Genomic DNA, 12,705 nt, shown 5'->3' with positions numbered 1-12,705 from the left:
TAAAGCTGTTTAACAATTTCTGATGCACCGTTTTTTGAGAACTCCTCTATAAGCTGACTCCTTTGAAACTGCACTTCTATGTCGAAAACAATAATTGTACTAAAAAGAGGGGCTTGTTCTGTGCACCAGGAATGTTAAGTTGCAGCAGATACTGATAATGCACTGTTGCATGTTCTGTGTTTGTACCAAACAAATGAACTATCCAGTGGTGTGTTAACTTTGGTGTATTATGCACTTTTGAGGCAGCTGAAATTATTACATGACAACATTCAATAGAATAGTTCTCAATTGGGGAAAGGCCAATTTTACCTAGCTGAGATGTGATTTAGCAAAAGTGGACTGGAAACAGCAACTTGAAGGTAAATCAGCGTCCGAGCAGTGGGAGGCATTCAAGGAGGAGATAGTGAGGGTTCAGAGTAAATATGTTCCCATAAGAAAAAGGGTAGGATTGACAAATCTGGAGCCCCCCTGGATGTCGAGGAGCGTACAGGGTAGGATAAGGCAAAAAAGGAAAGCTGAAGTCAGATACTGAGAGCTCAATACTGCAGAAAGCCTAGAGGAGTATAGAAAGTGCAGGGGTGAAATTAAAAAGGAAATTAAGAAAGCAAAGAGAGGGTATGAAAAAATATTGGCGAGTAAAATCACGGAAAACCCAAAGATGTTTTATACATACATAAAGAACAAGATGATAACTAAGGAAAGAGTCGGGCCTATTAGAGACCAAAAAGGTAACGTGTGTGGAGGCATAAGACGATGGTATGATTCTTAATGAATACTTCGCATCTGTCTTCACGAAAGAGGGGGACGATGCAAACATTGTAGTTAAGGAGGAGGAATGTGAAATATTGGATGGGATAACCATAGTGAGGGAGGAAGTATTATAGAGTTTAGCACCTTTGGAAGTAGATAAATCGCGGGGCCTGGATGAAATGTATCCCAGGCTGTTAAAAGAAGCAAGGGAGGAAATAGCGGAGGCTCTGACCATTTTTCAATCCTCTCTGGCTACAGGCGTGGTACTGGAGGACTGCTAACATTGTACCATTCAAAAAGGGAGAAAGAGATAGACCAAGTAATTACAGGCCAATCAGCCTAACCTCGGTGCTGGGCAAATTATTGGAAAGAATTCCCAGGGACAGTATTAATTGTCATTTAGAAAGGCACGGATTAATCGAGAACAGTCAGCATGGATTTGTTAAGGGAAGGACACGTCTGACTAACTTTATTGAAATTTTTGAGGAGGTAACGAGAAGGGCCATCGAGGGTGTCAGGTTGGATGTAGTTCTCGTGGATTTCAGCAAGGCTTTTGACCCATATGGCACACTGGTCAGAAAAGTGAAAGCCCAAGGGAAAGTGGCAAGTTGGATCAAAAATTGGCTCAGTGACAGAAGCAAAGGGTAATGGTTGACGGGTGTTTTTGTGACTGGAAGGATGTTTCCAATGGGGTTCCGCAGGGCTAAGTACTAGATCCCTTGCTTTTTGTGGTGTATATCAATGATTTAGACTTAAAAGTAGGGGACATGATTAAGAAGTTTGCAGATGATAGAAAAATTGGTCGTGTGGTGGATAGTGAGGAAGAAAGCTGTTGACTGTGGGCAGAAAAGTGGCAAATGGAATTCAATCCGGAGAAATGAGGTAATGCATTTGGGGAGGGCAAACAGGCAAGGGAATACACAATGATTGGTAGGATGCTGAGAAGTGTAGAGGAACTAAGAGACCTTGGAGTGCCAGTCCACAGATCCCTGAAGATAACAGAACTGGCAGATAAAGGTTAAGTTGGTATACGGGATATTTTCTTTAATTAGTCGAGGAATAGAATATAAGAGCAGGGAGGTTCTGCCAGAACTGTATAAAACACTAGTTAGGCCACAGCTAGAGTACTATGTACAGTTCTGGTCTCCACATTACAGGAAGGATGAGATTGCACTAGAGGATACAGAGGAGATTTACGAGGATGTTGCCAGGACTGGAGAATTTTAGCGATGAGGAAAGTTTAGATAGAATCATAGGTTGCAGCTCGGAAGGAAGCCATTCGGTCCATCAAGTCCGTGCCGGCTCAATGCAAGAGCAATCCAGCTAGTCCCACTCCCCTGCCCTTTCCCCGTAGTCTTGCAAATTTTTCCCTTTCAACTAATTATCCAGTTCCCCTTTGAAAGCCACGATTGAATTTGCCTTCACCACCCCCGGCAGCGCATTCTCGATCTAAACCACTTGCTGTGTTTTTTAAAAAAAAAAGCTTATCCTTATGTCACCTTTTGGTTCTTTTGCAATTCACCTTGAATCTTTGTCCTCTGGTTCTTGACCCTTCCGTCAATGGGAACAGTTTCTCTCTATTCAGTCTATCTAGACCCTTCATGATTTTAAATAACTATCAAATCTCCTCTCAACCTCCAAGGAGAACAACCCCAGCTTCTCCAGTCTATCCACGTAACTAAAGTCCCTCATCCTTGGAACCATTCCAGTTAATGTTTTCTGCACCCTCTCTAAGGCCTTCAAATCTTTCCTAAAGTGTGGTGCCCAGAACTGGACATACTGCTCCAGTCATGGCCGAACCAGTGTTTTATAAAGGTTTATCATGACTTCCTTGATTTTACACTCTATGCCTCTATTTATAAAGCTCAGGATCCCATATGCTTTTTTAACTGCTTTCTCAACCTCCCCTACCACTTTGAATGATTTGTCCACATTTACCCCCAGATCTCTGTTCCTGTTCTCCTTTTAGAATTGTGCCCTCTAGTTTATATTGCCTCTCCTCGTTCTTCCTACCGAAATGTATCACTTCGCATTTTTCATCTGCCACATGTTCGCCCATTGCACCAGCCTGTCTGTATCCTCTTGAAATCGATCACTATCCTCCTTACTCTTCACGACACTTCTAAGTTCTGTCATCTGCAAATTTTGAAATTATGCCCTCTACACCCAAGTCCAAGTCATTAATATGTATCAAGAAAAGCCGTGGTCCTAGTACTGAACCCTGGGGAACACCACTGCACACCTCCCTCCAGTCCGAAAAACAACCGCTCACCACTACTCTCTGCTTTCTGTTACTTAGCCAATTCTGTATCCATGCTGCTACTGCCCCCTTTATTCCATAGGCTTCAATCTGATATTCTGTGGCGAGTGACTCATCTCCTGACTCCTCAAAGCCTTTCCACCATCTACAAGGCACAAGTCAGGAGTGTGATTGAATACTCTCCACTTGCCTGGATGATTGCAGCTCCAACAACACTCGAAAAGCTCGACACCATCCAGGACAAAGCAACCCGCTTGTATTGGCACTCCATCCACCACCCTAAACATTCACTCCCTTCACCACCGGCGCACAGTGGCTGCAGTGTGTACCATCCACAGCATGCACTGCAGCAACTCGTCAAGGCTTCTTCGACAGCACCTCCCAAACCCGCAACCTCTACCATCGAGAAGGACAAGAGCAGCAGGCACGTGGGCACAACGCCACCTGCACGTTCCTCTCCAAGTCACACACCATCCTGAATTGGAAATATATCGCCGTTCCTTCATCATCGCTGGATCAAAATCCTGGAACTCCCTTCCTAACAGCACTGTGGGAGAACCTTCACCACACTGACTGCAGCGGTTCAAGAAGGCGGCTCACCACCACCTTCTCTAGGGCAATTAGGGATGGGCAATAAATGCTGGCCTCGCCAGCGACTCCCACAGCCCATGACCGAATAAAAAAAAATGTTGACAAGCCTATTACACAGCACTTTATCAAATGCCTTTTGGTAGTCCGTATACACCACATTAACCTCATTGCCCTCATCGACCCTTTCTGTTTTTCCTTCCGAAGTGGATAACTTCACATTTATCTACATTATACTGCATCTGCCATGTATTTGCCCATTCAATCAACTTGTCTAAATCGCCTTGAAACATCTTTGCATCCTCCTCACATCTCACGATCCCACCTAGTGTCGTCAGCAAACTTGGAAATATTACATTTGGTTCTCTCATCCAAATCATTGATACAGATTGTGAATATCTGGGGCCCAAGCACTGATCCCTGCGGTTCCCCACTAGTCACTGCTGCCACCACGAAAAAGATCCATTTATTGCTACTCTTTGTTTTCTGTCTGTTAACCAATTTTCAATCCATGCCAGTATATTACCACCAATCCCACGTGCTCTAATTTTGCACACTGACCTCTTATGTGGGACTTTATGAAAGGCCTTCTGAAAATCCAAATAAACCACATCCACTGGTTCTCCCTTATCTATTCTACCAGTTACATCCTCAAAAAAAAACTCCAATCGGTTTGTCAAACATGATTTCCTTTTCATAAATCCATGTTGACTTTGTTTAATCCTGCTGATGTTTTCTCAGTGTCCTGTTATGACATCCTTTATAATAGACTCTAGCATTTTCCCTACGACTGATGTTAGGCTAACTGTTCTGTCGTTCCCTGTTTTTTTTCCTTCCTTTTTTAAATAGTGGGGTTACATTTGCCACCTCCAATCTGCAGAGACTGTTCTGTAATCTATAGAATTTTGGAAGATGAGAACTAATGCATCCACTATTTCCATGGCTACCTCTTTTAGTACTCTGGGATGCAGATTATCAGGCCCTGGGGATTTATCGGCTTTCAGTCCCATTAATTTCTCCAGCACTTTTTTTTACTAATACTAATTTCCTTTAATTCCTCCTTCTCACTAGTCCCTTGTTTCCCTAGCATTCCTGGGAAGTTATTTGTGTCCTCTTTCGTGATGACAGAACCAAAGTATCTGTTTAATTGCTCTGCCATTTCCTTGTTCCCCATTATAAATTCTCCCGTTTCTGACTAAGTGACCTACATTTGTCTTCACTAATTCTTTTCTTTTTACATACTTGTAGAAGCTTTTACAGTCTGCTTTCATGTTCCTTGCAAATATACTCTCTTTTCCCCCTATTAATCAATCTCTTGGTCCTTTTTTGCTGAATTCTAAACTGCTCCCAATCCTCAAGCTTGTTACTTTTTCTGGCAACTTTATATGACTCCTCTTTGGATCTAACACTATCCTTAATTTCTTTTGTTAGCCATGGTTGGGCCGCTTTTCCTTTGTGTTTTTTTGCCAGAAAGGAATGTATAACTGTTGCAATTCATGCATTCGTTACTTAAATGTTAGCCATTGCCTATCCACCGTCATGCCTTTTAATGAAGCTTCCCAATCTGTCATAGCCAACTCACTCCTCATACCTTCATAGTTTCCTTTGTTTAGATTTGGCACCCTAGTTTCGGATTGGACTACTTCACTTTCTATCTTAATGAAGAATTCTATCATGTTATGGTCACTCTTCCCGAAAGGACCCCGCACAACAAGATTATTCATTAACCCCTTCTCATTGCACAATACCCAATCTAGGATAGCCTGTTCCCTGGTTGGCTTCTCAACGTACTGGTCTAAAAAACCATCTCGTACACACTCCAGGAGTTCATCTTCCACAGTATTATTGCTAATTTGGTTTGGCCAATCTATATGTAGATTAAAGACATCCATGATTGCTCTAGTACTCATGCATCTCTTATTTCCTGTTTGATGACGTCCCCTACGTTACCACTACTGTTTGGATGCCGATAGACAACTCCCACCAGTGTTTTCTGCCCCTTGGTGCTTCTTAACTCCACCCAGACTGATTCTACATCTTGATTTTTTTGAGCCAATATCCTTTCTCACTATTGCTCTAATTTCATTCTTTACCAACAACGCCACCCCACCCCCTTTTCCTTTTTGCCTGTCCTTCCTAAATATTGAACACCCTTGGGTATTCAGCTCCCAGCCTTGGTTACCCTGCAGCCATGTCTCCGTAATCGCAATTATATTGTATCCATTTACATCTATTTGCGCTGTTAATTCGTCTACCTCATTACGAATGCTTCGTGCATTCAGATACATTGCCTTTAGATTTGTCTGCTTAACATTTTTAGATATCTTAACATTTTTTTGTACTATGACCCTATTTGTCTTATTACCATTTTTTTCTAACCTGGACCCTATTTGTTAGTGCACTCTTGTTTGTATGCTCGATCCCTTCCTGACACAATCTGATTATCCTTACCCCAATCACTTTCCTGCACTGCTTCTTTGTCTTTTCTCTTCAGCGTTCTAGATTTCTCTCCATGGGGCCCCCCACTCCGGTCCACCGCCTTATTTAGTTTAAAGCCCTGTCTACCTCCCTAGTTATTCGATTTGCTAGAACTCTGGTCCCAGCATGGTTCAAGTGTAGTCCGTCCCAACGGAACAACTCTCTCTTTCCCCAGCACTGGTGCTAGTGCCCCACGAATCGAAACCTACTTCTCCCACACCAATCTTTGAGCATTCATCTCTCTGGATTATCACCTGAGCGGCAAGCAAATTGGCATAGGGTAAATAAGATCAGAGATTATCACCTTTGTGGTTCTGCTTTTTAATTTAGTCCCTAGCTGCTCAAACTCTCTCAGCAGAACCTTTTTCTTAGTCCTACCTATGTCGTTGGTACCTACATGGACCACGACAACTACTGGATCCTATCCCTCCCACTCCAAGTTCTTCTCCAGCCCAGAGGAGATGTCCTTAACCCTGGTACCCGGTAGGCAACATAGCCTTTGGGATTCATGCTCCTGGCTGCGGAGAAGAGTGTCCATTCTGGAATCATGTCTGCGGCCACAGAAATGCTTGTCTGCTCCCCTAACTATAGAATCCCCTATCACTGTCGCTCTTTCTCTCCTCCGCCCCCCCCCCCCCCCCCCCCCGGGAGTACAGATGAGCTACCCATGGTGCTATGGTCTTGGCTCTGGCTGCACTCCCCCGGGGAACCCTTTTCCCCCATCAGTGATCAGAACTGAATACTGGTTAGAGTGTGAGATGCCCTCGGGACTCCTGCACTACCTGCCTGGTCCTGCTTGTCTGCCTGGCAGTCACCCAGTCCCTCTTTGCCTGCACTTTCTTAAACGTGCTATCCATGTAGATATCAATCTCGCAGATGTACTGCAGTGACGCCAGCTGTTGCTCAAGCTCCTCCAGCTGGCGACATTTCCTGCACCTGTGGCCGTCCAGGACACAGGAAACGTCTTGGAGTTCCCACGTGGCACAAGATGTGCATTCCATGGGACTAAGATGCCCTGCCATGCCTCTATTTATTACCTTATTAACTAAACTTAACTGAATATAAACTAAAAATTTAATAAATAACATTCACCAGCTACTCGCCAATCAGCTCCTTCCCTTGTGCTGATGTCACTTTGTTTTTTTTTCTCTCCATCCCTGACACTCGCACTCCGGCTCCCTCTCTGTTCTGCCGCCTCAGCTGCTCTCGCGCCTCCCACTCCTGCCTCTTTATGGGCTGCTCCCTCTCCTCTGTTCTGCAGCCTCAGCTGATCTTGGGCCTCTGACTCCTGCCTTTTTATGGGCCGTTCCCTCTCCTTTCTTCTGCCACCTCAGCTGCTGGATAGGCTGGGATTGTTTTCTTTGGAACAAAGGAGGCTGAGGGGTGATTTAATTTTGAGGTGTATAAAATTATGAGGGACCTAGATAGAGTGGATAGGAAGCTCCTATTTCCCTTAACAGAGAAGTCAATAACCAGGGGGCATAGATTTCAAGTAATTGGTGGAAGGATTGGAGGGGAGTTGAGAGATTTTTTTCATCCAGAAGGTGGTGAGGATCTGGAACTCACTGCCTGAAAGAGTAGTAGAGGCAGAAACCCTCATCGCATTCAAGATGTACTTGAATATGCACTTGAAGTGCAAGGCTATGGACCAAGAGCTGGGTAGTGGGATTAGGCTGGATAGCTCTTTCTCTGCTGGCGCTGGCACAGACACGAAGGGCCAAATATCCTCCTGTGCTGTAAATTTCTATGATTCTAAATTGCATCACCTGCCAACAATCAGAACTGAATGTATCAATGTCAACTTCTCAAAGGTGCTTTGATCATGATCACATTTCTTTAAATGGGTTTATTTCTGGGGGGGAAAGTCTGAAATAGTCAAGTTAATAAAAATTTATGAAATTTAAGCAACTTACACTCTTGTGCATTGTATAGTGAATCTCCTATGGCATTGCCCATGGAAAGTTAGGACAAAAGAATTTCGCTTGAGGTGCATTAGTGACACTGTAGGTATGGGGATCTGCAGCTTCTGGTTCCTATGAAGCTTCAACTAGTTGTAGAGGTGTGCAGCTGCAGGTGTGACTGTGACAGATTGGGTTATAATGGGTAATTCCCATTGATGTGCCACCTAGAAGCATGACAGAATGATGCGCAAATTAGGAGTGGACGATATACATGGTAACTTCAATATATTATAGATTTTTTAAACACTGATTGCAGTTGACTGCTATGATGAACTATTGTCCCAAGGATTACAGTACTGAATTAAAGTATGTCAAAATGCTCAACATTTTAGAAGTTTGTCATTTCTATAAACTTACAGCAGATCAATTGTGCCTTGCAGATGTTGAATCTTTTTAACTGTTCAGGTAAACAGAAAAAAAAGAGTTGGTCCACTGCAGAAATAGAACAGCAGTGGGAAACATTTAAAACGGTGATCAATCGAGTTCATGACAAATATATCCCACTAAAAAGCAAGAACAAATTAGCCAGTAATGAATGACTCACACAGATGAATAAAGAAATAAGGACAAAATTGAAACTAAAGAAGAAGGCATACACTAAGTCCATAGACAACAAAGGAGAGGATGACAAAAGAGAATACAAAAAGTTAGGCAAGAAGTCAAAGAAACAATTAGGAAGGCAAGGAGCAACTACAAAATTAAATTATCAAGGAATATAAAAATAAATAGTCAAGTATTCTACAGACTCATAAATAATAAAATCAGGCTAGGGATAGGGCCACTAAGGGGCACACCTGATAAACTCACAGGTGATGTCAGTGAAATGGCAGAAATATTAAATAATTATTTTGCCTCATTATTTACTAGGGAGCCTAACATGGTGGGCATGACATTAGAAGAAGAGATCAAAAAATATATGAAGACATTTAAGATAGAAAGGGGTGAGATAATTGATCATCAAACTTAGAGAAGACAAAAACCCCTGATCCAGATGGATTGCACCCGCGCTTATTAAAAGAAGTTAGGAAAGAGATAGCAGAGGATTGATAGTGATTTTTTTAGAAACAGGAATAGTGCCAGAGGAATGGCGGACAGCAAATGTGATTCCTATATTTAAAAAGAGAGCGGGAGCAAATCCAGGGAACTATAGACCAATTGGCTTAACGTCTATGGTAGGGAAGATCATGGAATCCTTGCTCATAGATGTTATAGAAGAACATCTAGAAACCAAAAATATAATAAAGCATAGTCAGCACGGATTTCAAAAGGGAAGGTCATGCCTGACCAACCTTATCGAATTCTTTGAAGAAGTAACAAAGGGTAGACAAGTAGATGTAATATATTTGAATTTTCAAAAGGCCTTCAGTAAGGTACCGCATAGTAGACTCATGACTTTAGTCAGAGCATGTGGAGTTGGGACAAGTGGCAGAATGGATAGCAAGTTGTCTACAAAACAGAGTAGTAGTTAAAGGTTGTTACTCAGACTGGAAAAAGGTGGGAAGTGGTGTTCCACAAGGATCACTGCTGTTTACCATTTATGATGTGGAGATGCCGGTGATGGACTGGGGTTGACAATTGTAAACAATTTTACAACACCAAGAGGCTTCCGAAAGCTTGTGAATTTAAAATAAAATTGCTGGACTATAACTTGGTGTTGTAAAATTGTTTACAAACGTTTACCATTTACATAAAGAATTTGGACTCTGGAATCTGAAGTACAATTTCAAAATTTGTGGACAACCTCAAATTGGGGGTATAGTTAACACTGAGGAGGACTGACACAAAATACACGAAGACATTAATAAACTTGCAGAATGGGCGTGTGATTGACAAATGAATTTCAACATCGATAAGTGTGAGATGGTACATTTTGGTAGGAAGAATAAGGAGACCACTCCTTGGAAAATAAGATTCTAAATGGGGAAGAGGAGCCGAGGGATCTGGTGGTAAACCAAGCACGGGTGTTCGTTTCTCGAGGGATAGAACTAAAAAGCAGAAAAGCTGTGTTAAACTTGTATTGAACCTTGGTTAGACCACACCTGGAGTTCTGTGAACAGTTCTGGTCTCTATTATAAAACGGGTATAGAGGTGCTGGAGAATGTGCAAAATGGATTTACTAGGATAATACCAGAGCTGAGAGGTTATACCTATCATGAAAGATTGAACAGACTGGCGCTCTTTTCTGAGTAGGCTGATGGGTGACCCAGTTGAGGTCTTTAAGGTTATGAAAGGGTTTGACAGAGTAGATGTGGAGGTGTTTCCATTTGAGGGGGAGACCAGAACTAGGGGCTGCAAATATAAGATAGTCACTAATAAATCCAATAGGGAATTCAGGAGAAACTTCTTCACCCAGAGAATGGTTAGAATGTGGAACTCGCTACCACAAGGAGTAGTTAAGGCGACCAGCATAGGTGCATTTAAGGGGAAGCTAGATAAACACATGAGGGAGAAAGGAATATTAGGATATGTTGATGGGGTTAGATGAAGAAGGGTGGGAGGAGGCTCGTGTGGAGCATAAACACCAGCATAGACCTGTTGGACCGAATGGCCTGTTTCTGTGCTGTACACTCACTCTAATTAATGCCATAATTTATGCTTAACCTTTTCAAGGATTCCTCACACATGGACATGGTGGGTAGCACAATTCACTTATGCATAGTTCTTTATTTCTTAAGACCTGGGTTCAAATGCAACATAGATTAATTTGATGAAAGACCATTCCTGTTGGCTAAAAATGAATTTGTAAAGTATTAATCCAATTCCCAATAGATCTTTTTTTTTTATTCGTTCACGGGATGTGGGCGTCGCTGGCAAGGCCGGCATTTATTGCCCATCCCTAATTGCCCTCGAGAAGGTGGTGGTGAGCCGCCTTCTTGAACCGCTGCAGTCCGTGTGGTGACGGTTCTCCCACAGTGCTGTTACGAAGGGAGTTCCAGGATTTTGACCCAGCGACAATGAAGGAACGGCGATATATTTCCAAGTCGGGATGGTGTGTGACTTGGAGGGGAACGTGCAGGTGGTGTTGTTCCCATGCGCCTGCTGCCCTTGTCCTTCTAGGTGGTAGAGGTCGCGGGTTTGGGAGTTGCTGTCGAAGAAGCCTTGGCGAGTTGCTGCAGTGCATCCTGTGGATGGTGCACACTGCAGCCACAGTGCGCCGGTGGTGAAGGGAGTGAATGTTTAGGGTGGTGGATGGGGTGCCAATCAAGCGGGCTGCTTTATCTTGGATGGTGTCGAGCTTCTTGAGTGTTGTTGGAGCTGCACTCATCCAGGCAAGTGGAGAGTATTCCATCACACTCCTGACTTGTGCCTTGTAGATGGTGGAAAGGCTTTGGGGAGTCAGGAGGTGAGTCACTCGCCGCAGAATACCCAGCCTCTGACCTGCTCTCGTAGCCACAGTATTTATATGGCTGGTCCAGTTAAGTTTCTGGTCAATGGTGACCCCCAGGATGTTGATGGTGGGGGATTCGGCGATGGTAATGCCGTTGAATGTCAAGGGGAGGTGGTTAGACTCTCTCTTGTTGGAGATGGTCATTGCCTGGCACTTATCTGGCGCGAATGTTACTTGCCACTTATCAGCCCAAGCCTGGATGTTGTCCAGGTCTTGCTGCATGCAGGCTCGGACTGCTTCATTATCTGAGGGGTTGCGAATGGAACTGAACACTGTGCAGTCATCAGCGAACATCCCCATTTCTGACCTTATGATGGAGGAAAGGTCATTGATGAAGCAGCTGAAGATGGTTGGGCCTAGGACACTGCCCTGAGGAACTCCTGCAGCAATGCCCTGGGGCTGAGATGCTTGGCCTCCAACAACCACTACCATCTTCCTTTGTGCTAGGTATGACTCCAGCCACTGGAGAGTTTTCCCCCTGATTCCCATTGACTTCAATTTTACTAGGGCTCCTTGGTACCACACTCGGTCAAATGCTGCCTTGATGTCAAGGGCAGTCACTCTCACCTCACCTCTGGAATTCAGCTCTTTTGTCCATGTTTGGACCAAGGCTGTAATGAGGTCTGGAGCCGAGTGGTCCTGGCGGAACCCAAACTGAGCATCAGTGAGCAGGTTATTGATGAGTAAGTGCCGCTTGATAGCACTGTCGACGACACCTTCCATCACTTTGCTGATGATTGAGAGTAGACTGATGGGGCGGTAATTGGCCGGATTGGATTTGTCCTGCTTTTTGTGGACAGGACATACCTGGGCAATTTTCCACATTGTCGGGTGGATGCCAGTGTTGTAGCTGTACTGGAACAGCTTGGCTAGAGGCGCAGCTAGTTCTGGAGCACAAGTCTTCAGCACTACAGCTGGGATGTTGTCGGGGCCCATAGCCTTTGCTGTATCCAGTGCACTCAGCCGTTTCTTGATATCACGTGGAGTGAATCGAATTGGCCGAAGACTGGCTTCTGTGATGGTGGGGATATCGGGAGGAGGCTGAGATGGATTATCCACTCGGCACTTCTGGCTGAAGATGGTTGCAAACGCTTCAGCCTTGTCTTTTGCACTCACGTGCTGGACTCCGCCATCATTGAGAATGGGGATGTTTGCAGAGCCTCCTCCTCCCCCCGTTAGTTGTTTAATTGTCCACCACCATTCACGACTGGTGGTGGACATGTGGCAGGACTGCAGAGCTTGGATCTGATCCGTTGGTTGTGGAATCGCTTAGCTCTGTC

General features: G+C 44.0%; 1 protein-coding gene across 7 annotated transcripts in view; it reads left to right on the top strand.

Annotated features, from left to right (window-relative positions):
• clasp2 (cytoplasmic linker associated protein 2) overlaps window positions 1-12,705 on the top strand; it is a 451,600-nt gene that overhangs the window by 75,164 nt on the left and 363,731 nt on the right. The window lies entirely within an intron of this gene.

Source organism: Heptranchias perlo, chromosome 3 (genome assembly GCF_035084215.1).
Source record: "Heptranchias perlo isolate sHepPer1 chromosome 3, sHepPer1.hap1, whole genome shotgun sequence".
Classification (NCBI taxonomy): domain Eukaryota; kingdom Metazoa; phylum Chordata; class Chondrichthyes; order Hexanchiformes; family Hexanchidae; genus Heptranchias; species Heptranchias perlo.
This window is presented reverse-complemented; position numbering and strand designations above follow the sequence as displayed.